A 27,646-nucleotide genomic window follows, 5' to 3' on the forward strand; every position below is an offset into this window, starting at 1 on the left:
TCCTCCACTTGCAGCTGCTGGAATGGCCTTGGATCAGCCATAGCTCTCACAGAGCTGTCCTTGAAAGGGCAGCTTCCGAGAGAGCTCTCTCAGCCCCACCCACCTCACAGGGTGTCTGTTATGGGGGAGGAAGATAAAGAAGATTGTAAGCCACTCTGATTTAGAGAGAAGGGCGGGGTATAAATCTGTGGTCTTCTTCATCATCAGGGCCCTGCAAAACCTTATGCAATTCCATGGGGCCTGTAAGGCGGAGATGTTCCATGAGACTTTCAACTGAGGACAGCGACAGTCTCATCTTAAGTGGGCACCCTGTCTGTTTGCTTTATCCTCTCTCCCCATCCTCCCACCCATTAAGTAGCCAGCAGTCTGCAATTAGGAGAAAATTATTCACCATCTGTTTTTAATGTTTAAATATATCTGAAATGTATTTTCAGTATGCTTTATTGTGATTTTTAAAAATAATGCTATAAATTGCCTAGAGCCCTGCAGTAGCAGGGATTGGGTGAGCCATACATTTAGATGATGATGATGATGATGATGATAGAAGAAGAAGAAAACTCCCCCCAGTAGGGAAGCAAGCTGACACTAACAATGAAGGGTTAAGTCAGGTGATCTTATTTTAATTATTGTTAATTGGCATGAATCTACCCACTGCACAGTGCAAGTGTGCTCCCTCATTTCCTTGCTAGGTGCAGGGTAAAGCATGGGGAAAAGCCGTGCAGAGTCAGCATGTTTAGTAGTGGCTTGCTGGCTGTCCAACTAATCGTCCTTGCTTGGTTTTGTGGGAAGGAATAAGTGCAACTCCTTGTTGCAGCATGTCCCTGGATCTGTCCAATGACTGTGGAAAAGCAGAGCAGAGATGGAGGAAGCACTACCTCTTTGTCCAACACAGTTTTCCTTAGGCACACAGACAAACTGGATTGAGGACCCAAAATCTCTCTTCTAGTTGCCTCATGGTAAATGGGAAACACCTGTCTACAGCCTCCATATGTGGCCTCCTTAACAGAGATAGCATAATACATTTCTTCATTTCTCCCAGTATTGATCCCCTGACTTAGGAACTTGGGCAAGTAAGAGGGGGAAGTAAGGATGTGCTTCTCTTCTTAAGCAAGAGCTGGTTCTAAATACCCTGATGAAATAGAAGCAGTTAGAAGTTTTAGTGAAAGTCCCAAGTGCATTTAGAATTACATGTAGGCAAGTTACCTCATTTTGTCCACATATCTCTCTGGCCCAGGGCTTTTTTTGTAGCATGAATTCCTTTGCATATTAGGCCATGCATTCCTAATATAGCCAATCCCCCAAGAGCTTATAGGGCTCTTATTCCAGGGCCTACTGTAAACTCTTGGAGGATTGGCTACATCAGGAGTGTTTGGCCTAATATGCAAAAGTTCCTGCTACAAAAAAGCCGTACTAGTCTGGCCAATCATCCAGCTGCTCTATACAATGTCATTACCTTATTTCTGGCAATAGTGGCTTGTGATTCTTGCCAGGGATGTAGCCCCATGTTGCTGTGATAGCATGCCATCCTGCATTGACACATAAGGCCTGTGCATAAATGCCATTGGCAGAGTGGCATTTGTACCCTCCTAAACTGTTATTTGGGTGCCCAGTAATAGCTCACAATACCAGGCTACAAATCTGGCAGAACTAGCCAAAAGGGAAGAGTTACATTAGTTTTTAGCTATAGCACCAAATCCAATGTAAAACAGGTTGTGGTGGTTGAAATGACTGAATGTCAAGATAAGTATATATGAACATGGGGTAGTCTCATGGATAAAGAAGCTGATTCAGCCTATAGCTGCCTTGAACCCTAAGGAAAGGCAGGGTATAAACCTTTTAATAAATTAATTAATGCAATAGTTATTCAGGCTGCTTGTTTTCTGCCAAACTGTTTAATAGCTTTGAGACAGGATCCTTGTTTGCTTGTTTTCTGCCAGACTGTTTAATAGCTTTGAGACAGAACACACCCATTTGTTTTCCAGCGATTCCCTTCAATAAGGTGCTTTTCCACACCCCCACACTCAGATTGCTCTTGAAAGCTCTAATCTTCAAAATAAATTTAGGGATTAAGAATGTGTGTTTACCAAAGGAGGCGCAGGGGGAAAAAACAGGGTGTGTACAAGGGTAGAATTTTCCCTTTGAAGAAGTCTCGTGCACTCCCAATCTCAAATTCCCCCTCCCCCTGCTTCATTCCACATGCCAGTAGCAGACAAACTATTTGGAGTATGGGAATGGATTGTGGTTCATCCACTTTACACAGCTGGTGACTTAAATGGGGCTTCATGTACTTTATGAAATACAATCTATCAAACTGCCACTTCCAGTTCTTGTAACTTAAATATTCTTCAAGTCTGCAGATGCATACAGGCTTAGTAAAGAGCACTAGTAAAGTGGCAGAGTGAGTCCTACAGAGCAGTTTGAATCACTATGGCTCCCAATTGGCCACCACTTGAAAGAAAAGCCTGCAAACCATGTTTGGTGCTAGTAAAATGTTTCTGACAAAAAATACAGTAAACCTGCTGTTGTTCAAAATGGCAATACTAAAATCTGTCAAGAATGGATTCACCAGTACAATTTGTTATGTAAGGAGTGGGATACGACTTTCTTATGCAGAATCAGTCCCAAAAGAGAAAGAGATGTGGATCAGAAACATGCCAATCTAATCACTCATGCAGCTTGTTGTTCCAACTGGGGATGTACATCCCCTTCCACATCAAATACATCCATTAAGTTCATCAGGGACTGGGTTAGTCTTGCAATCAGCTGTGTATGTAGGTTTCTCTTGTTGGACTGGAGAGAGAGTCTTGTGAAAATCTAGCTATTTTTATGCAAACCCTCACAGTACTCAGGATGATGTGCCAATGAAGATAGACAAAGCAAAGCATAATATCAAAACAAACAAAAAATATGGGAGAAACTCTTAATGACAACCAAAGAACCGTAACAACAGAAGAATAATGGCTCAGTGATAGAGCACACACCATTGCATGCAGAAGATCTCAAGTTCAGTCTCTAGTGTCTCTAGTTTAAAAGATCAGGCAACAGGTGTTGTAAAAGAGCTCTCCTTGAAATCTGGGGATTTGCTTCCCAGCAAAGCAGAAAATAAAGTATGATGCCCCCAGGGAGGGACAGGGGATGTATAATGGTGTATCCAAGTTGTCAAGATGAATCAATGCTCAAGAAATGCCAAGATTGCTTCTTTTATTGCATAGTTCAGTTAAATTTCCTTAGGTTAATTCACAGTTTGCAGCCTTGCTGGTTTATTCCTTACTACCTCCATCCGCTTTCTCCCAGGTTCTTAGGCCTGCTTCCTCTGCAGAGGTTATTCACTCAGTTTTGGTAGCTCTTAGCCCTCAGCACCTTGTCTTCTGGATGTAGCTAGACCACCCAGGCCTGGTCCAGTGGTAGCTGGGGTCTCAAGGGGTAGCCCAAGCTACAGCAGCCCTGTGTCTCCACTGAATGTAGTGAGCCAGCACCACACTGGCTACTGTCCCTCCCAGTTGGTCACTGACAACTACTTCCCCCTTATCTCCTTTGGAAAGGAAAGGTCCCCTGTGCAAGCACCAGTTGTTTCCAACTCTGGGGTGACGTTGCTTTCACAATGTTTTCACGGCAGACTTTTTACGGGGTGGTTTGCCATTGGCTTCCCCAGTCATCTACACTTTCCTTCCCTCCCCACAGCAAGCTGGGTACTCATTTTACCAACCTCAGAAGGATGGCTCCTTTAGCTGGGCCCTTTTTATCCTTCTTCTCCTGGACTCCCCAGTTCCTGCTGCCCTGTGCCTACTGCTGAGTAGTCTTTTTTCTCTCAAGGAGACTTTTGCCCTCAAATTGGTCTTTTTTCCCTCAGGAACTGGCCCTGGTTGTGCTTCCTCGTGTCTGCTCTTGCCATGCCTTTACCAGGGTTGCCGCCTTCTGCCTTGTTACTGTGCTGCTTAGAGCAATGCCAGTGATCCACTCCTTCTCTCCCTGGTCTGAGGTGTCCAGAATGTGACACAGATCAACAGCCTGATTCAGCATACAGCAGTTTTGTGTGTGTGTCTAATGTTAATTTAAACACATTAGTTTTTACCTTATGCCTGAAATCACATAGCCTGTCGCAGGCCTTTTTTTGTAGAAAAGACCAGCATGAACTCATTTGCACATTAGGCCACACCCCCGATATCACCATTGTGTCACACAGGGCTTTTATGTAGGAAAGGCACAGCAGGAACTCATTTGCATATTAGACCACACCCCCGATGTCAAGCCAGCTGGGACTGCGTGCCTGTGTGTTCCTGGTAACAAAAAAAAGCCCTGGCCTGTCCAGATATTAAAATTATACAGTACACATCTCCTAAAGATACTGTTCCTTATGTGGTCTTTACTGACAAGGCCCTACATATTGATCAGTCCTAAACAGAATGAATCTGGACCAAGGCTTTCTTGCAGGTCTTAGACTGAAGGCACACATGCAATGTAAAGTGTATGAAAGTTCAGAAGCAATTAGAAATCAGGCTTCCTGCATGGATGTCAAGTGCGTTCATAACAGCTTATTTTTTTCATGCCCCAGAAGCACAATAATCAAGCATTTAGTACTGCCTATTTTTTCACACTGTGCAGTCCAATAGTAGGAAAAACACCAGTAAGACTGAATTTGTCCTTCATCCTAGGGACATTCACGTGGTGTCCTCAGCAGCACTATGCACTACACCTGGTAGCAGTTAGTATTGGGTACTACTTTTAAAATGTTTCTAATCAGTTTTTTAAAAAAATTATAGCCACAATAATTACCATTTCAAAGAGATGGAAGAGAACAGAAGTACAGTTATTATTACATCAAACAGTAACCCGATGGTTCGGTAACAATCATGAAAACAGCAATATGAGATCATCCACAAAGCAGAGGTTTCTGTATACTCTCGGGATTCCTCATTTATGGAGGGAAAGGCTGCAAGGTAGCTTAAAAGAAAAGGGAAAAACACAGGAATGGCTTAATGAGGAGCAAGAAACTACTATGAATGACAAGCAGGGCTTTTTTTGTAGAAAAAGCCCAGCAGGATCTCATTTGCATATTAGGCCACATACCCTGATGTCACCATTGTTTTGTGCAGGGCTTTTTTGTAGAAAAAGCCTGGCAGGAACTCATTTGCATATTTGGCCGTACACCCTGACAGCAAGCCAGCCGGAACTGTGTTCCTGTGCATTCCTGCTCAAAAAAAAAGCCCTGATGATGAGCAAGAAAAATGCACATAAACATTTTGTGTATATTTCTACCAATAGCCAAATTCTGATGATTTGATACAACAGAAGGTATGTTTTGAAACTAAGTATTTATTTATTTATGGTATTAGTCTTCTATCCCACCCACCCACAAGCAGGCTCAGGGCAGCTCACAACAAGATCCACAGTAAAATAAAACAGTAATCAAATTCAAAACCTCGTAATTTAAGATGGCAGAACAAATTCACAAGATTTCCAGGAGTTGTTGCATGTATGCCCAGTGGAACAGATATGTGGGAATTAGGTGAGAACACCATTTGTAGATGAAATACAAATGGACAGGGTGGAGCAGTGGAGGCCATACCCAGGCACCCACCGCCTCAACCTAGGGTTGCCAAGTCTAACTCAGAAAATATCTGGGGACTTTGGGGGTGGAGACAGGAGATGTTCACATTCCCTAAAATAAATAAAAATACAGCAGTGTAGTTCCCCTGAATACAGTCTTCATTTACTCATTCCCAAGCAGCTGCACGTCCCCTGTACACACACTCTCTCTCTCTCTCTCTCTCTCTCTCTCTCTCTCTCTCTCTCCTCCTCCAAAATAAACAGTTTGCAATCCCACACGTGTGGCCTCACTGGGGCAATTTACTCATGAGTTGCTGAGGATCCAAGTTCTTCAGACTAACACAGGGAAAACAAAGGTTCTCGTTTACTCAAATGATCTCTGAAAAGATTGTAAAACAAACAGAGAGTCTGGGCTGCTTACACAGCTACTGGGAGCAGCCATGTTGTTCTGCCAGCTCACCACGCTCCCATTCAGCCTGGCTTCTGGATTTAAAGGCACAAATACAACATCTAAAAAGTATCCAAGCATCTTCTTAAGCCTTCTGAAGTGGAAAGGCACATGAAGGCTGTTGGGGCGGGGCTTCCCCCCACCAGTCAGCTGGGGGTGGGAATGAAAAAAAGAAAACTGCAAAACTGGGAGATCCCCCTCTGGGACCTGGAGATTAGCAAGCCTACCGCAACCAAAGGCCTGACAGAGCAACTCTGTTTTGCAGGTCCTGAGGAATTGCAGTAAGTCTTGCAGGGTCCTAGTCACACTTGGTAGAGAGTTCCACCAGGCCAGCGCCAAAAAAGCCCTGGCCTCGGTCAAGGCTAACCAGATGTCTTTGGGGCTGAGGACCACAGAAGATATTATTCAGAAGAGTGCAAGGCTCACTAGGGAGCATATTGGGAGAATTGCTTTGAAGGTTAACACCAGAACCTTGAGCCTGACCTGGTACTCAACTGGCAACCAATGCAGCTAGCAAAGCACCAGCTGCATGCATGTCCATTGAGACAATCCAGTCAGCAAGCATGTGACCACATTTTGAAGCAATCAAAGTTTCTGGAGCAGGGTCAAGGGCAGTCCTGCATAGAGTGAGTTACAAAAGTCCAACCTGGAGGTGAGCACTGCATGGATCACCATGGCTAAGTCAAAGGGAAAGACGTAGGGAACCAGTTGTCTGACCAGACAAAAATGATAAAAGGCTGATCTTTTATCATTTCATGACCTGGGCCTCCATTGAAAGTGAGGCATCCAGTGTCACACCTAAACTCCTCACCATTGGCATAGGCACCAATGATGCCCTGTCAAGGGCTAGGAGATGGATACCCAACCTCATTCCTCCATGGCTCACCCACTGGACCTCTGTCTTTGATGGATTCAGTTTCAGTCAACTCTGACGCAACCAGCCAACCCTAATCAGAACCTCTGGGGTGGTGCCCAGCCAGTCATCCATCAGCAGAAAGGCACACCAATTTTTTTGTGCCTCCAACACTCAAAATCTGTCACCGTAGGCAATCACCTAGATTAACCTAATAGTCATACTGCCCTTGATGTTGTGCTACTGTTCTTTCTCTTCCATTATAAAATGCACACACACTTCACTAAAGCATTTCTTTAAACAGAAAGGAACACAAAATCTATATGTTGCACATCAAAACACAAGCCAAAACTAAAATAAAAATAAAGGTTTCAATCTAGAAAATACTTGACATTTAAAATTTATATATATATTGCTGGCAGGATACCAGTGTCCTCAAAGCTCTATCCATTAACAGGGTTCCTAAGGATTTTGAGTCACAACTTTTAAGAGCATCGGTAAAAGCTTCTGTTGCTATGACCCACCATCAAACGAGTAACCTCCTTTTGTGACATGAAAACTTTAATCTTTTCAAGACTCTCACAACCAATTTTAGGTAGAAACCAAATATTAGAAGAAAGGTTCTTTGAGCTGTACTTTCTGCCTTGTTTCTGTTTACAGCCTCTAAGGTTGGTGTGAGAGACAGGAAAACTATAACTGGGGGATTGCAAAGATATCTCATCGGTTGGGAACCAACCAAAATATAGGTTGGAACATCAGGAGATGGAGGCAGGGTCATGAAAAAATCCACCCACTGTGCCACTACAAGCAGGATGTTGTGTGTGGATTACAGCACACTATAAAGTATGTTCATTGGGTTGTAACTGTTTTAAATTACTGTTTTTATTGATTTTATGTGTACTTTTTGTTGTACATCGCCTAGAGCCCGGCATTGGCTGGGATGAGGTGATTCATAAATTTAATAAATCATCATCATCCTCACCATCATCATGAGCCACTAAAGAGTCATAAGCAGCCTTGTATGCCTTGGGTTTATAAGGGAAGAGAAAGATGAGGAAGATACAGACCTGCAGGGCTTTTTTGGTAGAAAAAGCCCAGCAGGAATCATTTGCATATGAGGCCACACCCCCTGATGCCAAGCCAGCTGGAACTGCATTCCTGTGTATTTCTGCTAAAAAAACCTCCTGCAGCTCAGCATTCCCTACTGTGGTAGATTCTTCCCATCAAGAGACTGCTTGATACGCTGCCAGTGGAGACCTTTACTGAGCATTACTTTTCACACCTTCAGGTGAGGGTCAAGTTACAAAGAAACAGAAACATCCCAATAATCAGCATCCTTTTCTCTCATTTATGAGGGCCTCACTCCCTCAGCACTCTGCCAAGAGGGGCACTCGTGCATACCATAGGTTTTCTTGTAAGATTCTGGTTACAGGCAGCTCCAATAGTTTAAAGCAAAATCAGATTTTTAAAATCCCTGTGACACTTTTTTACTATGAGCAAGTAAACAACACAAAACAGCATGCAAACTTTTGAGCTCTCCAGAAATCTTCATCAGGATGGCAGTATGGACTCTCTTGGTAGGCAAAGCCAGTATCCCACAGGTGGAATTTATCAGCTCATTGTACACTGACTTACAATACTAGGGCTCCATGCTATTTCATAAGTGTGATTGCATATTTCACAGCCTCCATGCCTGGCCTCCCCCAAGTCTCCACTCTTTGGTGATTCTTTAACAAGAAATCCCAAAAGTTGCTTGAAGACCTATTAGAACCTGGAAAATGCAATGAATGAATGAATGAATATTTAAGCATATTTGTATAAATGTAATTTATCCTTGGGACAATCTCTATACAATATTCATTATTGGTCTTGCTAGAATTGTGGGGTGAGGGTTTGGTTTGGGGTTTTTTTTAGGTTTTGTGACCCCTAAACAAATGGGTAACCCCAGTCACCCAAACCCATTTAAGTGGGTGCTGTGATTATGTTTCCTGATCCTGTTTAATTCCAAAATCTTATCTAGAATCACTTGAATTAAAACAGCTAGGGATCCTATATAACAATTGCATAGAAGAGAGACATTCTGGCAGATGTTCAGCCAAAAAGAGGAGGACACTGAAATTCCCTGTTTTTCACATTGACCCTCTCATCCTTTGCATCAGGTTTTCTTACTTCCTCCTTCCTCTGCCATCACATCCAGATATTTATTCTCGGTACACACAAACCCCTCTCCTCCAAGCATAACTAAAATTAAAGATAAAAGATATGTGAGTGTTTTCTAACCTTTTTGGGGAGAGAGATTCTGCTCAAGGCTGCTGGGGGAAAACACAACTGAAAGACCAGATGGAAGGTACAAAGAGATTAGTTGCTACTCCAGGATCTTTCTGTTGAGCTTTACGTGATGAGTACTTGAGTACCTTGCCAAGAATATCAGCATGTAACAGCTACCAAGCTACAGAACAATCCTCTAACCTAACATCCAAATGCTGCTAATTCAACTCTAGTGATCTGTTTCCTTGGGCTGATAACCAATGCTGCTGATTTGCTTCAAGCAGTGTTACTGAAGCCATCCAGGTTGGAAACTCTTGTGGGAAAATGACAAATTAACTGTCTCTTAGCAATTAATCAGATATGCCAGTGTAACATCATAGTTGGGAGTGGGGGGCTGAGGGCAGTCAGCGCTAACAATAAGTTCTTTCAGCCCTGCTATTGGACCATTCTGTGATTGATCCCTGTTGGAGGAGATTATTAGTTTCCCTTACTTCTGGCAGTATTGTAAGTAAAGCATCAGCCTCTAAATCAAGCTACTGCAGGATCTCCATTTCAGAAAATAATAGGCAATAAGCCTGCAGTCTCTGCAATGAAATAAAATAATTTAGCAAGGTTAACACTTCATCCAACTTATGTTCAAAATCCAAAAGCACAGCTTGAGCTGAAGCAGTAATGGAACCAGCCACTTTGACACCAGCTGTCACACTGCTTCATTCATTAGTGTGCCGCCACACTGGTTTGTGAAAGTTAAGCAGAGCTTCAGTTTCAACCTTAGGGGAGCAGAGCAAAGACACCACTTAATAATTTGGTTATGCAATCCCCTCTGATATCCCAAAGCTTTCATGGTGTCCCCAAATAGCAGCCATTCAGACTCTTCCCAGTCAGCCCAAACACAGAACAAGTAAAAAATGTTCTAACATCTTTGTCAGGATTTGGGACATGACCACTTGTTCTCTTTTAAATGCACGTCTGCAGTCTGGGTTTCTGTACAAGGAATAGCAACATTTTAAATTCATGCGTGTTGCACGTACACTGTGTGCATCACAAAGGCACATGCTTGTGCCAAGATCACATATAGGTCTTCCTTTTATAACTGTGATGTGTGATGGTTTTCTTTTAAAAAATTTGGAACATATTGCCAAGCTACTAAATGTTACTGTGATAATATCTTCTCTTAAAACTCAGCTAGGAAAACTGATTTCTGAGAAGCAAAACAGCAGTCTTCGCTTCCAAACTATTAGACCTTGTCCAACTCAGATTGTAAGGACATCTGTGGCTGGCTATAGATATTCTCCTAGCCATATGGGATCTCCTTTCTATAAGCAGTGCTTGCACATATCAGAGAATGTTCACTTACCCAACCATGTGGTGTGTGTGTGGAGGGGGGGTGGTAAATTCCAAAGATTTTCTAGCCTCACAGAAGTAGCTCAAGGATAAATAGCTTTCGTAAGGCACTCAGCAGAAGAACTGCAGCTCCTGTTTAGCCATGTAGGTACTGGATTCTAAATACAAGTAGTTAAAGGCTGGAGTGAAAGGATCTTCTCACAGAACAAGTCTTTGCTGCCTCCTCCTGCTTCCTGCATCTCCCGGCAATCCCCAAAAAGTGGGCCTTGGATTCAGGGACACTTCCAGAACAATCTGTTGTGCAATGTGAGGATCTGCAGTGGGAAATAGGAATGTTCCCTCTAAGTTGCAGAGTCTTGTGAGCCAAAATTCTACTTAGTGAGCTACTGGCATTCAAGCTGTAAATGAGTGATTTGGTTACTGCATAAATTAGGTTGCTCTGGGACCATCTTTCCTGAACTAAGACAAAAAAGTGTGAGCCAGAGGTTTAAAAACTGTGAGCTATTTCACACTAACTCAGCTTAAAGGCAGACCCGTAGCCAGGATTTCAAATGTCGGGGGCCATTTAAATTTCAGGGGGGGGCATGTAATCAAAATTAATTAAATCACCCATCAGGAAAGGGGCTGTGATTTGGGAGCAAGGAGAACTGTGCTGTGCCCTCGGAGCCATTTCTGCAGTCCTCTCCTCCCCCTCCATCAGGGTATCCCCAGTCAGCCCTATCCTGTCTTGGTCTGGCCAGCAGCCAGAGCTGTCAGAGATGCTGGGTTGCAGGAAGCAGTGTCTGCCTGCCTCTGGCTTTCCAAGGCTGGCCTGGTGGGCTCAGAAGAAGAAGAATTGCAGATTTATACCCCGCCCTTCTCTCTGAATCAGAGACTCAGAGCGACTTATACTCTCCTATATCTTCTCCCCCCACAACAAACACCCTGTGAGGTGGGTGGGGCTGAGAGGGCTCTCACAGCAGCTGCCCTTTCAAGGACAACCTCTGCCAGAGCTATGGCTGACCCAAGGCCGTTCTAGCAGGTGCAAGTGGAGGAGTGGGGAATCAAACCCAGTTCTCCCAGATAAGAGTTCACACACTTAACCACTACACCAAATTGGCTCTCTGGCAGAGTGGCAAGGGGGGAAGGGAAGGCAGGAGCCACTCCCATCACTGACCTTGGCCTCAGCACCTACCCACCCCCCCGCAGTCTGGGACCAGGAAGGAGAAACCACCACCGCTGCCATGTGTGCCTTGTTGCCTCCCAGGAGACTCTGGAGGTATGGAGGCAGCCTGCTGGACGTCACCCATTGCCATCCAGTCTATTGGCCGGTTGTGCACCCCATCCTCAAGCAGCAGAAGTGCGTTTTGTCCTCCCCTGGCCACCCACTTGCCTGCCATGGCTCATGTGGGGGCCTCCTCCTCTCTGCCACTGCTGCTGCTGGCCCCCTTGCTGCCCCGACTTCTGAGGTGACTGAGGAGGAGGAGGTCAAAGAAGCGGAGCTGGGCCCATCACTGGCCTTGGAGCCCCACTCCTTCATGGTGCCCTGGCCCAAGCACCCCCCCACAGCAGCAGCCAGAGGAGGCTGGACCTGGGAAACAGCAGCCACCATCACTGCCATGAGTGTCACAACCTCCCCTGGCCAGCCATCCTTTGGATTCAACACTAAATTGTTATTACAATTTGTTACTTGGGTTTCTCTTAAGCATATCATTATTTTTAACCAGGGGTGGAATTCTAGAAGAAGCTTCTTTGCATATTAGGCCACACACCCCTGATGTAGCCAATCTTCCAAGAGCTTACAGGGCTCTTTTTTGTAAGCTCTTGGAGGATTGGCTACATCAGGGGGTGTGGCCTAATATGCAAAGAATTCCACCCCTGTTTTTAACAAAGATAGTTTTGTTTTCATCCAAACCAACCATGTGCACAGAAGTCTGAAATTGGTCATGACTGTTGAGACAGAGTTTTTAAGTCTGTATTTTAGCTGTTTTATATTGCAATTTTAATCTTGTTTGAATTGTTTAATCTTCTGATAGAACCCGCCCTTAGCCTGCTATGCAGGGAGAGAAGGATATAAATCGAATTAAATAAATACATTACAAATTTCATTCATTGAATTAATGGGTCATTCAATGAAAAGACTACACATTTGTCTTAGGAAGCATGCCTCTCTTCATGGCTAGGGATAGGCTCAAACTAATTCATGAATGAAAGTTCGTGATGAGTTTTGCCTGGTTCACAAGTGAAGTTGTGTGTCAATGGTTTTTGTGTTTTCATTAAATTTATGGTGCCTAATGGTTCCATATTTTCATTATGGTAGTACTTTTATGTTATGGATTGAGATCCTACAAGCCACAAAAGCAAGATCATCATAGAATTGGCTGAATCCCCTCTTTTCTCCTCCTCTAGCAGACCTGTGTGACCTGTAAAAAAGGCAATGCTGGGGGATTGGTTGTCTTTGGCAGAGGTCAGACGCACATAAACTGACGAGATGGGCATGGATGAAAGCCAGATGCATGTCGGATTTTATGTGGTTGTCCAAACATCAGCATCTGGCAATGGTCATTGGCTCGTTCGTGTCCCAAACTGCCACGACTGAGACATGGACTTTTTTGATAGTACATTAAATCCAGAATAAGAATGCTTCCGATTACTCCCGCACGTACTTTCTATATTTGAACACTCCATTGTAGCTGACTCGTCGCAAGTGCACATCCACTTCCCTGCGAGAGCCCACTCCAAATGATATCATTGCGACAGCAATTGTTGACTCAGCCTTCCAACCTTCCGAGGTCGGTAAAATATGTACCCAGCTTGCTGGGGGGGAAACTGTAATGACCGGGGAAGGCAATGGCAAACCACCCCGTAAAAGGTCTGCCGTGAAAACTTTGTGAAAGCAGAGTCACCCCAGAGTTGAAAACAACTGGTGCTTGCACAGGGGACCTTTCCTAATTGGGGAGGGGAGGCAGATCGCCCACCTTTGCTGTCTCCCTGCCAGGGGAGGAAGATGACCCACCTTTGCCGTCTCCCCGCCAGGAGAAGAGACAGCAAAAAGAGTTGCCGTGCTCACCCCCCCATTTAAACACCACAGCAAGGTGTTTAAATGGAGGGAGGAAGATCCCCCACCTTTGCTGTCTCTCCGCCAGGCAGAGAGACAGCAAAGAGAGCTGCCATGCTCTCCCCCATTTAAACACCACACCAGGTGGAGAGACAGCAAAGAGAGTTGCCATGCTCCCCCCCGATTTAAACACCACGGTGGGGTGTTTAAATGGGGGGGGGAGGAAGATGACCCACCTTTGCTGTCTCCCCATCAGGCAGAGAGACAGCAAAGAGAACTCCTGGGCTTCCCCTTCCTTTCCTGGTGTTTAAATGGTGTGGGGGGGTGCAGATCACACACCTTTTCTGGCACTTTTTTTAAAAAAAAAAAGCCAAGCACAATATCCCACGGTACTGTGCTTGCGCAAGTGTGGAATGCCATCTCAAAAAATGAGGTCTGGTTGAGACCTCTGAGCAACCAACGACGGTACCAATGCTGCTTAGAAATGAAGGATGGAGGGATGTCTGATCAGGAAATTCATTGTAAAAAATGCTGCGGGGTATAATAGCGATGGGTTAGGGATGGATTTAATGGTGAGTGTGACCGCGGCCTTTGTTTACAAAAAAGAGTGGGAAACTGCAAAATCACTTATTACCTCTGCTATTTACCAGTTAAGTTTCTGAGAGGCGCCTCCTTTCACTCACAATCTGTAGTATAAAATTATAAACCGCTTGGGAGTTCCTGCAATTGACAGCTGAACTGGAATATATAAATACATAAACAAATTCATGTCTTTTGAAAACTGATATCATAAGAATGCATGCACATATTCCTAGTACAACCACATTTACAGTGCCATCTTAAGCAGAGTTAAACCCTTCTAAATCAGTTTAAGTTAAGAGACTTAAAATGGCCTAACCTTGCTTAGGATGGTGCTGTTAGAGCACCTCCTGTACAAGCAAAAGAACAAATTAACACAAAAAGTTCAATGCTAAGGTGCAATCCTGACCCCAATGCTTGCTGGATTTTTCTGCCCTGGTATGTGTTTTCTCTGCTTATATAATTCTGTCAGAACTGTCCTCACTCTCAAAATAAACTATGGGGAGTGGGAGGATATGCACCAAAGGAGAGACAGAGAGAACGAAAGAGAGAAGAGGAGGGATAGGGATATGGGACATGGTGAAAAGATGGTACTTGTGCTACAGGAAGATTAGCACCACTGCTACCAATGCAATTAATGCAAAACAAAAAAAAAGTTATTAATTAACTTTCACATGAAGAAGCTGGGATATGGAGTGCAAATGAATAATCAGTACAGGAAATGAGATGAGATGCCTATTATGCAAAAATTACCTGGTGTACATTACATTTTTGTGCTTTTAATCATTTACAATAAGTACTCAAGTGCCAAAGTGTTCTAAATGATCTGTTTTGTATTTGCTCCCAGCACAGCCTGTTTCTGCTTTTCTTTCCTGAAAAATAGTTTACAATGTCCAATTAACAATTTTAATGCAAATACCATGTAACACTTCAAACATTCTCCATGAATTGTAATAGAATCCAACCATATCTACTTGATAGAGGATGAAGTGCCAAACAAAATTCAAACTTCAATAGCCTAGGCAAGCCTGATCTCATCAGATCTCGTTAGATAAACAGGATTGACTCTAGCAAGTATTTGGATGAGAGACCTCCAAGGAATACCAGAGCCCAGAGGCAGGGGCAGGCGTTATTCAGCCACCTCTTTGAATATACCCCAGCAGGGGTCAGTCAGCAGAGGTCGGCATGACTTCCAGGTGCACACATACACATAAAAATGCAAAAAAAAAAAAAAACACCTAAAGAAGAATAAGCATTTATACATAAAGCATTATAAATGAATAATAAATATTTTAAGAGTAAGACATAGGTCACTCATTAAACACATCCCTGATATAATAAAGTTGTATTGAATTTTTTAAAATGATGAAATCTAATCACTGCTCTTTTGTGTGTGTGTGTGTTTAAAGTGCCAGTATTCATATATTTCCTCTCTCAGAACTTGAGACAAACCCTGAAAAAGATGCTGAGATTCGATACTGGTGAGTAATACCAAATACAATAAAGCAAAATACATCCCTGAATCTAATATTGACAGCAGGGTTGTGCATTCAATATACGCTGTACTAAATAACTATCTGAAATCTGATTTGACTACCGAATACAGAATCCCAAATAAAAGCCAAAACTATTTGACTTTTATTTGTGTATATTCAGCAAAGTCAAATGCCAGCCACGAGGAATGTGTGTGTGTGAAAGTTTAAAAATATATGTTCACCTTCTCTTGTTGATTCTTTCCTGCCATTTCTTGCACTTTCCCACCATTTGCTCTGCTTTCCAAAGTAACAGAGGGGAGGGAGAAGAGGGTTTAGGGAGAGCTTGCAGTAAATCACTGCAATGCATTTGCAAATTACATTGCATTGCAGCTCTGCTAGATTGTTGTCGCTGGCATAGCCCAGCTAACACTACCTACATTGCTTAGGGAGGGGGGGAAGGAGCACTGGCAATTTGGCCAATAGAGTTGGTTTACGGGAAAACATACACTGCTCTGTAGCCAATCACAGAAGAGTGTTCTTTTTAAAAAAAACTCTTCTGTGCATGGGCAGAGAGTGTAAAAGTTTGGGTCTGGCTGAGCTAGACACTATTGCTTCTGAGGTTTGAGTCAAACAGTGTTACCTGGAGATTGTGTTGCTGCTGGCTGGCTTTTACTTCAGCAGCTGCTCTGAGCCTGACCCAGACTCTCTTCTCCTGCTATCTAAGAGTCTATGGATTTTGGATCAGATACTGCCTGGTGCCTAGGGTTGCCAAGTCTAACTCAATAAATATCTCAGGACTTTGGGGGTGGAGCCAGGAGCAAAGGTGTGACAAGCATGATTGAACTCCAAAAGGAGTTCTGGCAATTATATTTAAAGGGACCGTGCTCCTTTTAAATGCCTTCCTTCCATAGGAAATAACTGAGGGTAGGGGCACTTTCTTTGAGGGATCATAGAATCGGACCCCCTAGATCAATCATTTTGAAACCTGGAAAGTGTTTTGAGGAGAGGCACTGGATGCTATATTAAAATGTTGATGCCTCTACCTCAAAACACAGCCCCTCTGGAGCCCCAGATACCCATGGATCAATTATCCATTATACCCTATGGGAATCAATCTCCATAGGGAATAGTGGAGTGGCTAGCAGACATTTCCCTCCCCCCCCCTTTTGGATAACCCTGAAGCAGGGGAGGGCCTCCAACTGGGGATTGTCAACCCTACTGGTGCCTTTCTGGACCAGAAGACCGAAGACAACTACTAGTTCGATAATAACGCTTTTTTAAAAGTCTTGTTGTGTAGTGGTCTTACTTGGGTTTGGTGGGTGGGGGGCTGGCCTAGGCCTTTTCGTTGTTCTCTGGTTATAGCAGTACTAGTTTACATGCAGTTAACAATTTTTGATAAGTTTTAAAAAGTTTTAACTGTTTTGTTTTTGGCTTTGGTGGGTGGGTTGTTGTGTGTGTGTGGTGGTGGGGAGTTAGGCTTGCCTGACTTGTGGAGACTTTGGTGGTGTGGATTAGACCTGCCTGCCTACCTAACCCTTTTCCTCAGACTTCTGGATTTTTTTTTTTGTGGGGGGGGGAGGTGTTGTTGTTGACTGCTGAGGTTCAGTGTTCTTTATGTGTGCTTCTGGTTTATTTAGGACTATTAAATAGACTTTTACTAATAAGGATCTGCTAGGAATTGTTTAACTTTTTAACACTTTGTTTTAGGATAGGTCTTTAGTTCATCACTCCCTAACTAGGCCACATGTAGGCTATCAAAAGAAGTGACGATTGTTGTCTTAAAAACCATAGTATAAGGCTTATTCCAATAGAATCTAGTCCAGAAAAGTTTAATTAAGAGCCCCAAACTTATAAAAAAAGTTTGCCACATTCCATCTCAAGGATGCCTTCTTAAACCTTAGCCAGGGATAGCATAGTAAATCACTAGTTCTTAAAAAAAAAAAACTACCAAAAACACAACAAAAGAAAGAAAACAAGAACTGAAGCAAGGATGGATTAAGGTCTTTCCCCCAGGATTAGTTTAAAAGCTGCTTTGCCCTTTTTGTTCAAGTGGAGCCCATCTCTTTTGTACAGGTTTGGCTAGTCCCAGAAAGTTCCCCAGTGCTTAACAAATAAAAATCATTAAACTTGGCAGCATAGCAAACTAAAGTTACACCAAGCAGCCTTCAAGACATCTTATTGTTGGGATTGGCTCAAGTGTATACTTTGCATAGATAAAACACAAAATACAGCAAAGTAGCAAATTGGCAAGAAAAGTAACTTTTGGAACGCTGAGTTCTAGTCAAACAAATCAGTAAGATACAGCTCAGCATGTCCTTGCAATCTATGTTGTTTTTGTGCTTGTGGCTGTAAAGCCTCTGGCTCTACGCTATGATGGCACAGAATGTGCATGGACCTACCAGTTGTTCAGAGGAGAAAAAACTCTGACAGAAGATTTGAAGGCCACTTCTGGGAGAGAACATAAGAACACAAGAGAAGCCATGTTGGATCAGGCCAATGGCCTGTCCAGTCCAACACTCTGTGTCACATAGTGGCAAACCACCCCCCCCCCAAGTGCCATCAGGAGGTTCACAAGTGGGGCTAGAAGCCCTTCCACTTTGCCCCCCCCACAAGCACCAAGAATACAGAGCATCACTGCCCCAGACAGTTCCAATAATATGCTGTGGCTAATAGCCACTGATGGAGCTCTGCTCCATATTTTTATCCAAACCCCTCTTGAAGCTGGCTATGCTTGTAGCCGCTACCACATCCTGTGGCAGTGAATTCCACATGTTAATCACCCTTTGGGTGAAGAAGTACTTCCTTTTATCCATTCTAACCCAACTGCTCAGCGATTTCATTGAATGCCCACGAGTTCTTGTATTGTGAGAAAGGGAGAAAAGTACTTCTCTCTCTACCCTCTCCATCCCATGCATAATCTTGTAAACCTCTATCATGTCACCCTGCAGTCGATGTTTCTCCAAGCTAAAGAGCCCCAAGCGTTTTAACCTTTCTTCATAAGGAAAGTGTTCCAAACCTTTAATCCTTCTAGTTGCCCTTTTCTGGACTTTTCCCAATGCTATAATATCCTTTTTGAGGTGCGGTGACCAGAATTGTACACAGTATTCCAAATGAGACCACACCATCAATTTATACAGGGGCATTATGATACTGGCTGATTTGTTTTCAATTCCCTTCCTAATAATTCCCAGCATGGTGTTGGCCTTTCTTTATTGCGATTGCACACTGTCTTGACATTTTCAGTGAGCTATCTATCAAAACCCCAAGATCTGCAAACTTAGTCACTTCACTGCTTACTCTCAACTCCAAATCATTTATGAACAAGTTAAAGAGCATGGGACCCAGTACTGAGCCCTGTGGCACCCCACTGCTTACCATTTTCCACTGCGAAGATTGCCCATTTATACTCACTCTCTGTTTCCTATTAATTAGCCAGTTTTTGATCCACAAGAGGACTTGTCCTTTTATGCCATAACTCTTGAGCTTACTAAGGAGCCTTTGATGAGGAAGTTTATCAAAAGCTTTCTGGAAGTCAAGGTAAACAACATCTATTGGGTCCCCTTTGTCCACATGTTTGTTCACCCCCTCAAAGAACTGTAACAGGTTAGTGAGGCAAGATCTTCCCTTACAGAACCCATGCTGAGTCTTCTTCAATAACTTGTGTTCATCAGTTCTGTCTTTGATAATGGTTTCTGCTACTCATTCTGTCCTTGATAATGGGTTTCTTCTAACTTTCCTGGTATTGAAGTCAGACTGACTGGCCTGTAATTCCCTGGATCTCCTCTGGAACCCTTTTTAAAGATGGGGGGTGACATTTGCTACCTTCCAGTCCTCACGAACGGAGGCAGATTTCAATGAAAGATTACATATTTTGTCAGGAAATCCACAAGTTCACCTTTGAGTTCTTTCAGGACTCTTGGATGTATGCCACCTGGACCTGGTGACTTATTAGTTTTTAATTCGTCTATCAGTTGTAGGACCTCCTTTCTTGTCACCTCAATCTGACTCAGGTCTTTCAACACCCCTTCCAAAATTAGCGGTTCTGGAGCAGGCAAACACTTCTCATCTTCCACAGTGAAGATGGAGGCAAAAAATGCATTCAGCTTCTCAGCCATTTCCCTATCCTCCTTCAGTAATCCTTTTACCCCTTGGTCATCCAAGGGCCCCACTGCCTCCCTGGCTGGTTTCCTGCTTCTAATATATTTGAAGAAATTTTTATTGTTGGTCTTTATGTTTTTTGCAATATGCTCCTCATAGTCCCTTTTTGCCTGCCTGATCACAGTCTTGCATTTGATTGGCCACAGCCTGTGTTCCCTTTTATTAATGAAGATGAAGAAGAAGATATTGGATTTATATCCTGCCCTCCACTCCGAAGAGTCTCAGAGTGGCTCACAATCTCCTTTACCTTCCTCCCCCACAACAGACACCCTGTGAGGTGGGTGGGGCTGGAGAGGGCTCTCACAGCAGCTGCCCTTTCAAGGACAACCTCTGCCAGAGCTATGGTTGACCCGAGGCCATGCTAGCAGGTGCAAGTGGAGGAGTGGGGAATCAAACCCGGTTCTCCCAGATAAGAGTCAGCACACTTAACCACTACACCAAACTGGCTCTCCAGTTATTAATCTCACTTGGACTAGCTTTCCACCGTTTAAAGGAATCCTTCTTACCTTTTACAGATTCGATAACTTTGTTTGTTAACCATATAGACCTTTTCTTATACCTGTTTGTGCCTTTCCTAACTTGCAGTATATATTTTATCTGAGCTTCTAGGATTGTAGTTTTAAATAGCCTCCAAGCTTCCCCAAGGGTTTTGACTGTATTTACCTTTCCTTTCAGTTTCCTCTTCACATGCCTCCTCATCTCAGAGAATTTACCCCTTTTAAAGTTAAGTGGTTGTGCTGGTCTTTTGGGGCAACTCCCTATTTATACAAATGGTGAAATCAATAACATTATGGTCACTGCTCCCAAGCAGTGCAATCACTTTTACATCTCTCACCAGGTCTTGGGCATTACTTAGGACCAAATCCAGGATCACCCCACCCCTGGTAGATTCTGTGACCATCTGCTCCATAGCACAGCCATTGAAAGTGTCTAGAAACTCAATCTCTTTCTCTCGCACAGAACATATATTAACCCAATCAATCTGTGGGTAGTTAAAATCACCTATTCTGACACAGTTTTTACATTTAGCCACTATCTTTAATCCTTCCATCATATTATAATCATTCTCTATCTTTTGATTTGGTGGGCAATAACAAACTCCCATAGTTAAATTTCCTTTTGGGCCTTCTATTTCGACCCAAAGCATTTCTAGAAGGAACCATTGTCAGCTTACTTGGGTGAGATGAAGCCTCACTCAGATCCTCTGAACAGGTGTAGGTTTGTGGGAAAGCTACAGGGGAGACAAGAAGCAAGGTGGATGAAGGAAGGATGGCCCATAGGCAATAAACTAAGAAACAGGAACCTGTGGGAAGAGTAGGGGAAGAAATGTGAGCTAAAGAGGGGCTTCAGCATGGTTCAGTGGCATAGAGTCCACCCTTCAGAGAAGCCATTTTCTCCAGGGGAACTGATCTCTGCCAACTGGAGATCAGTTGTAAATGCAGATCTCCAGGCCCCACCTGGAGGCTGCCAACCCTAGACTCTCTGAAGAAACATCACAATACTTAAGGCAAGAATGTCCTATATGCTGTGGAGAGCAGTGAAGTAGTAGAAAGACTAGCCAAAAGACAAGGTCTTCTACTGCAAAACAACATGGCAACTCTCTGAAAAGTCATTATAAAAAACACAAACATCATTTTGAGAAAGAAAAGATTGAGAGAGTAACATTTCAAATCTAGATAGGTGATGAAGAACTATAAGGGAAATTCAACCACTTCTGGTATGTTTCTGTTACCTCAGTGTTTTGACTTGGCAACTTTGTGTGTGTGAGAATTTCACCTGTTGATCATTTGGTCTAAACAGCCAGTTCTCTGGCTATAGACTTCTAGTATGTGTTTTTTGTAATCAATCAATTACAGAGAACATAGTTCATCCCCAAACTGGTCATGTTCATCCTCAGAATGCACCATATGGGAGTCAACAAAACTCACCAGCCAGCGTGATGTAGTGGTTAAGAACAGTGGACTCCAATCTGGAAAATTTTGTTTCATTCCCCATTTCTCCCTGTGAAGCCTGCTGGGTAACTAAGGCTACCAGGCTCCTGTTGGGGGCAGGGGATCCCCCGGTTTGGGGGGGGGGGAGTCCCAATCCACCAGCAGGGGGGAGGCTGCCAGGGAGATCCCTGCCCCCGAAGAGCCCTGTCGCCGCGTGGCACGTGCAGCACAGTGACATCACCCAGAAGTGACATCATCACACTGGGCACATTGCACGGAGGATGCTCTAGGAATAGTGATAAAACTCCGTGGTACCAGCAGTGGAGAGACTTGGCAACCCTATGGGTGACCTTGGTTATGAGATAGAAGAAAAGTTGGTTTTTATATCCCACTTTTCTCTATCCTAAGGAGTCCCAAAGCGGCTTACAATCATTTTCCCTTCCTCTCCCCACAACAGGCACCTTGTGAGGTGGTAGGGCTGAGGGAGTTCTGAGAGAACTGAGACTGGCCTAAGGTCACCAAGATTCAATAGCGCTTTTCAGACCTTCACTCTGTGTAGGATGGATTTAAATAAAAGGTGTGGCAGTGCAGTGGCAACAACCCTGATTTATGTGTCTGTGTTTGAAGGTCTGCATAAATCATACTGATGTACAAGTGTACCCAAATAGGACTTTCTCCACACTGTCATGAGCCACTTGAGGTTTTTTTTTTAAAAGCAGAGTAGGACATAAATATTTTCAAAAAATAAACCCTGCTTTGTAGGTTCCCATTGTGTGAAAAGAACCACAAGCATGCAGGGACTATCTGCTGACCTTCGAATGAATACATACAGGTCAGTTCTTGCTGCCATGCTTTTACCATGTTAAGAACACTGCATCTGCAGAGAAGGAATGTATGGAGAGGGCTAAAAAGAACAACAAATTTTTATACATCTGTTGCAAATACTTTATTTACTGCACTGCGGTGCCAGTGGCTGTGTGTGGTTCTTTAATTATTTGTTTATGACTAATACATGGCCTATAGCCATATGAGCGTGGAATGTGATTCTATGGCACTTCACCAGCTAGACAGCACAGCAGCTCTTTGATGGGACATCACTAAAGAATTGTTACATGTTGTTCTGAAGCACTGTTGGTCTGGCTGAGCACTTTTAATACAGAAATCTCAGTGTCTCGTGTATAATTAGGTACTTCTTGTTCAGGAAGGTTTCCCATAGTTAATTTAAAAGAAAACAAAAGGGGAAAAAAATCCATCACCATACTATTGGGGAGGGGGGATTCTTTAAAACTCATCTCTGAAGAAAGGAAACAGGAATACATGCCTACTCCATTCTCCATGGGTATCAATTTATTTGGCAACATTTGACTGTTGCTTAATTAGGAATACAGCCGTCAGGAAATCCCATTCCCCCCACTGGCCCGTTTCTCCCTTTCTTCTCCCAACATTTTCATCAGTGTTATTTTCTATCTGCACCTGCAACCCTTCCATTTCCAGTGCTTTCTCTTTTTTCAGTCCTTTAGCCTTCCCAGTTTTCTCTTTCCCTCCTTGATTTCTCATGAAATCACATGAAGCTGCCTTATACGGAATCAGAGACTCTTGGTCCATCAAAGTCAGTATTGTCTACTCAGACTGGCAGCAGCTCTCCAGGTCTCCTGCAGAGGTTTTCATATTACCTACTGCAAGATAACTGGAGATGCTGGGGACTGAACCTGGGACTTTCTGTATGCCAAGCAGATGCTCTACTGCTGAGCCACAGCCCCTCCCTAAGATAGACAGCCTTCTCTTGCCCCTGCCAACTATCCTGTCACTGCTCCTTCTCCTCCCTCCTTATATGCTGATGATAGGGGCTGCTGAGCAACCCCATTGTGCTGATGGAGATCTCACAAGATTTTAGGCAGCATTTTCTTGGAGAGATACGTGCACATATTTCTCCATTTGGGGGGTTAGCATCCAGTTACTTTTGGGATTTTTCTACAAACCTGGGAGTTCTGATGTTTGTAGAAATAGCTTCCCTTTCTGTATATGGACCTGTTGTATGGTATTTTTTACCTACACTTTAAGACCAATTGGACATTTGTTTTATTTGGCTGCTGTTGGTTACTGAATCTGCTTCTCCCCCCGCCCTGTGTTTTATCTTGTTTTCTTGCAGTGGGATTTTTTAAATTTGATACTGAGCTGTCTGTAAGGCTTGTATTTAGTGAACAAGTAAGGTATATATATTTCAGTAAATAAAATCAGCCCTTCCATATTACATGTCCTGGGCAACTGGCATTCATACTTCCTCTGACATTTCTCTGTCATGGCTAATAGCTGTTCAGAGTCCGATTAATTTATCTTCACCGTATGCACTGGATAACCAAAGACAGCAAACAGGATATCTGTATTTCCACACTCATTCTGTGAATCATTTTGCTCAAGTTAACCACAGATGCATTATTTTCCTGTCTGGAGAAGTGGGCATTGATTTTTTTTTCCCCTGCCTTGAGAACAGCTTGATGAATATTTGGCATTGATTAATTTATTAAAATGTAATGGAATAAATAGAAGGCTTGCATTTAGATTGTTTCAGTTTCCTATTAACTATGTCCCCCAACTGTAACTCCCAGCTACCCCTCTTCTCTCAAGTGTCTGGTGGTAGGTTTGTTTTTGTTTTTTTAAAGATGGGTTAGTGTACTTTGCATTCCTTCGCTCTGATTTTGAATCTGAGTTGCGGTGCAGAGTGAGTCTGAGTTCCCAGTTTGACCTTGTAAGCACAATTTTAAGCCTGGGGCCTAGATCTTCTCCTAAGCATGTCAGCTTATATTGATGCTATTTTGGGAGAGCTGAACATCAGCAGTTTGGTTTCGACTAGCCGTGAGTTGGTTCATACTGCAGAATGCTGGGCAGTTGTTACTTTGGGAGTAGCACAGTCTGCTTATGGCCTTGTTTCTATATCCTTCTAAGTCCTGAACAACCTGATGGTTAATATAAAAACCAAAACACTTAGTTTCAAAGACACTGTCAGCTTCCAGGTACTCTCACCTATTGCTTCTGTAGTGACTGCACGTATACAACTGAGTCCAACAGAATGTTTTTTACCAATCTTATAATCTTTAATTTAAAAAAAAAATTTGAGCTGTCTATTGGCTGCTTTAGTTCATAAAATATAGACTCCAGGCCTTTTCTAACCAACTAGTAGAGGCGGGATGCAGTTAACAAGATAACGGTTGCTTAGCTCATGGTGCTTTATGATCCCATGACATTTTGAGCACTTAAAATATCTTGTTCCATGTGGATTTCCCTCAGGTCATGACAGAACAGTTTTCTGCTACTATGCCTCCCAGTGCAATCCTAAGTAGTTAGATACTTTTAAGTTCACTGAAGTCACTGGACTCCATTCAGTTTTGAAGACAAGTATAACTCTGCTTAGGAGACCAATTGCTAACCAAGGAGCAGAATCACTTCCTGGACACCGAATTAAGCGGTTGCAAGACAAAGGATGCTGTCAAATAAGGCAATAACAGACAAATGGCATCCCTCAGTCTTGCTCATGAAGGACAGCTACTCAGCCTGCCACTCTCCATAGCAGCTCCTTGAAAACCAGCTGGGGTTTGAGATTATGGTTGGAAAACAAGGTGGCTTCTTGGAAAGTGGACAGTCATTGCAAAGCAGTGTCATTGCATTACTTGGAGTTATCTAAAAACACATGGGGACATAATGCTTGGAAATAGCACACCTAATTCCAGTTCTTCTACTTCTTCCCACACTTCCCAAAACCAGCTGTCTTGGTTGGTCAGGACCATAAGTTTCAGCTGTATTTCATGTGCCTCATTCTGCTTTCACACACCTCCAGCAAGAAGAGATGACTAGGAGATGAATGGGGAATGTTGGTTGTTGTTGTGAAATATATGAAACATCCAGAGATGCCATTTACTTTATATTATCAGACAACCCCCCACCAGCATTCCTACCCTACCAGCACCCACTAAAGCAGTGGAAGGGGTGGGAGGAAACTAGTGTCACTTGATGTGTTGATGTCACTTCCGAGTAGGGGCCAAAAGTGATGCTGACTCAAGGTGTGATGCTCTAGGGATCCCCCAAGAAAAATCCCTAGAGCAGACTTGATGCACTTTCACCCAGAAGTTATGTCAATGAATCAAGTAGGGTTTCCAAGTTCAATTTAAGAAATATCTGGGGACTTTGGGGGTGGAGCCAGGAGACTTTGGGGTGGAGCTAGGAGCAAGGTTGTGACAAGCGCAATTGAACTCCAAAGGGAGTTCTAGCTATCACATTTAAAGGAACTGCACACCTTTTAAATGCCTCCCCTCCATTGGAAATAATGACGGATAGGGGCACCTTCTTTGGGAGTTCATAGAATTGGACCCCCTGGTCCAATCCTTTTGAAACTTGGAGAGTAATTTGAGGAGAGGCATGGAATGCTATGTGGAAAATTTGGTGCCTCTTCCTCAAAACACAGCCCCCCACCCTGAGCCCCAGATAACTGTGGATCAATTCTTCATGATACCCTGTAGGAATTGGTCTCCATAGGGAATAATGGAGTGCCCAGCAGATGTTTCCTCCCCTCCACACAGCTTTCTGATAACCCTGAAGCAAGGGGAGGGTCTCCAAACAGGGGGATCTCCTGCCCCACCTGGGGATTGGCAACCCTAGCATCAAGAGACATGTTTCTTCAGGCTCCACTCTCCAAAGCTCCAGCCACTTTTTGGTGAAAGGCTAGCAAAACTAGGTACAGTCTTAGTGGGCCTAACTACATATTCCATCCTCCCCAGGGTTGTCCCCAGCATGGACAAAGTATTGCATCTGAAGTTCCATACTTCCTAATCATGATTTAAACTGGCTCACAGTGCATGGAGATAAGGGTTTAGACTGTCATTCCTAGGCCATTTTCCAGACCTGAAACAGCCGTGTTAGGGAAACACAATGCGTAGCTCATGAGTACTGACCCCAATGGGGCAAGTAGTGCCCCACAGGAAATAGATGAGGGGAAAGGTATAAGCCCATTCTCTTTTCACAGCATGGTCCCAGTCCAAATCAATACCATCCATACCTAGGATGCATGGAATTCCAAAACATACCTCTCAAGCTTACCTAGGGACATCTCCAGGGAAACATAATGGTGCCTTCCACAATAGTTATCTGCCCCAAGTTCAATGCTTTTAGAAAGCAGTTTTCACGCACACACACACACAACGCACAACATTGTGGTGCAGCCTGCTGCACCTATCATTACAATGGTATTTCAATATAACAAAAGTGCCAATTAAAAAAATTGCAGAACCACTGTTGACCCAGGGAAGGGGTGGTGGCTACTTCCAGGAGACTGAGGCCCAGAAACCTGCCATAAGGAAGCCCCATTGTTGCACCAGCAGCAGGAAAACCACCAAATCCCATCCCTGTGTGGAAAACACCAGTCTGTAACTAGTCCCTAATCAGGACCTGTTTAAAGGGGCCCTTACAAAAGGTTACACTGAGATGAGGCTGTCGTGTTGAATTCAGAATAAGCATAAACTGAAAATTGTACTGTGTTGCATTTCCCATGTTTAGTATGCCTCTGTTTTACTATATCATTTCTATGACCATGTTCATGTAATTATCTCCTCTGTATACTTATGAATGATTTATTAAGAACTGCATCAGCTGGTTATTTTAATCTGTTCTCCTAATTAAAAACATGTGACAAAGATGAGACAGAGATTTCAGTAATTATGCCCTCGGACATCATTAAACTACCATTTCAATCTTGATTCTGTGGCGTGACATCAAAAGTACGCTTAAAGAAATATAGTTGGTGCTTTTAATTTCTCCTAATTACAGATACTATTGTAGGGTTTTAACCACAGCAGTCCGTTGGTTCTTTTCTTAGAAGGGTGTCTTAGAAGCGTCATTTGGTTATCATGGCCATGCTGTGTTAACTCTGTCTATATCCTTGACTTTACATGAAAGCTGTGAAAATATTACTGACTCAAAGATGGAACACTTAACTTTTAGCTGAGAGCAATTGATGGG

General features: G+C 43.4%; 1 protein-coding gene across 1 annotated transcript in view; it reads right to left on the reverse strand.

Moving 5' to 3' along the window:
- PWP1 (PWP1 homolog, endonuclein) overlaps positions 1-27,646 on the reverse strand; it is a 477,381-nt gene that overhangs the window by 402,157 nt on the left and 47,578 nt on the right. The window lies entirely within an intron of this gene.

The sequence above is a fragment of the Heteronotia binoei genome, chromosome 8 (genome assembly GCF_032191835.1).
Source record: "Heteronotia binoei isolate CCM8104 ecotype False Entrance Well chromosome 8, APGP_CSIRO_Hbin_v1, whole genome shotgun sequence".
In the NCBI taxonomy this organism is placed as follows: Eukaryota; Metazoa; Chordata; class Lepidosauria; order Squamata; family Gekkonidae; genus Heteronotia; species Heteronotia binoei.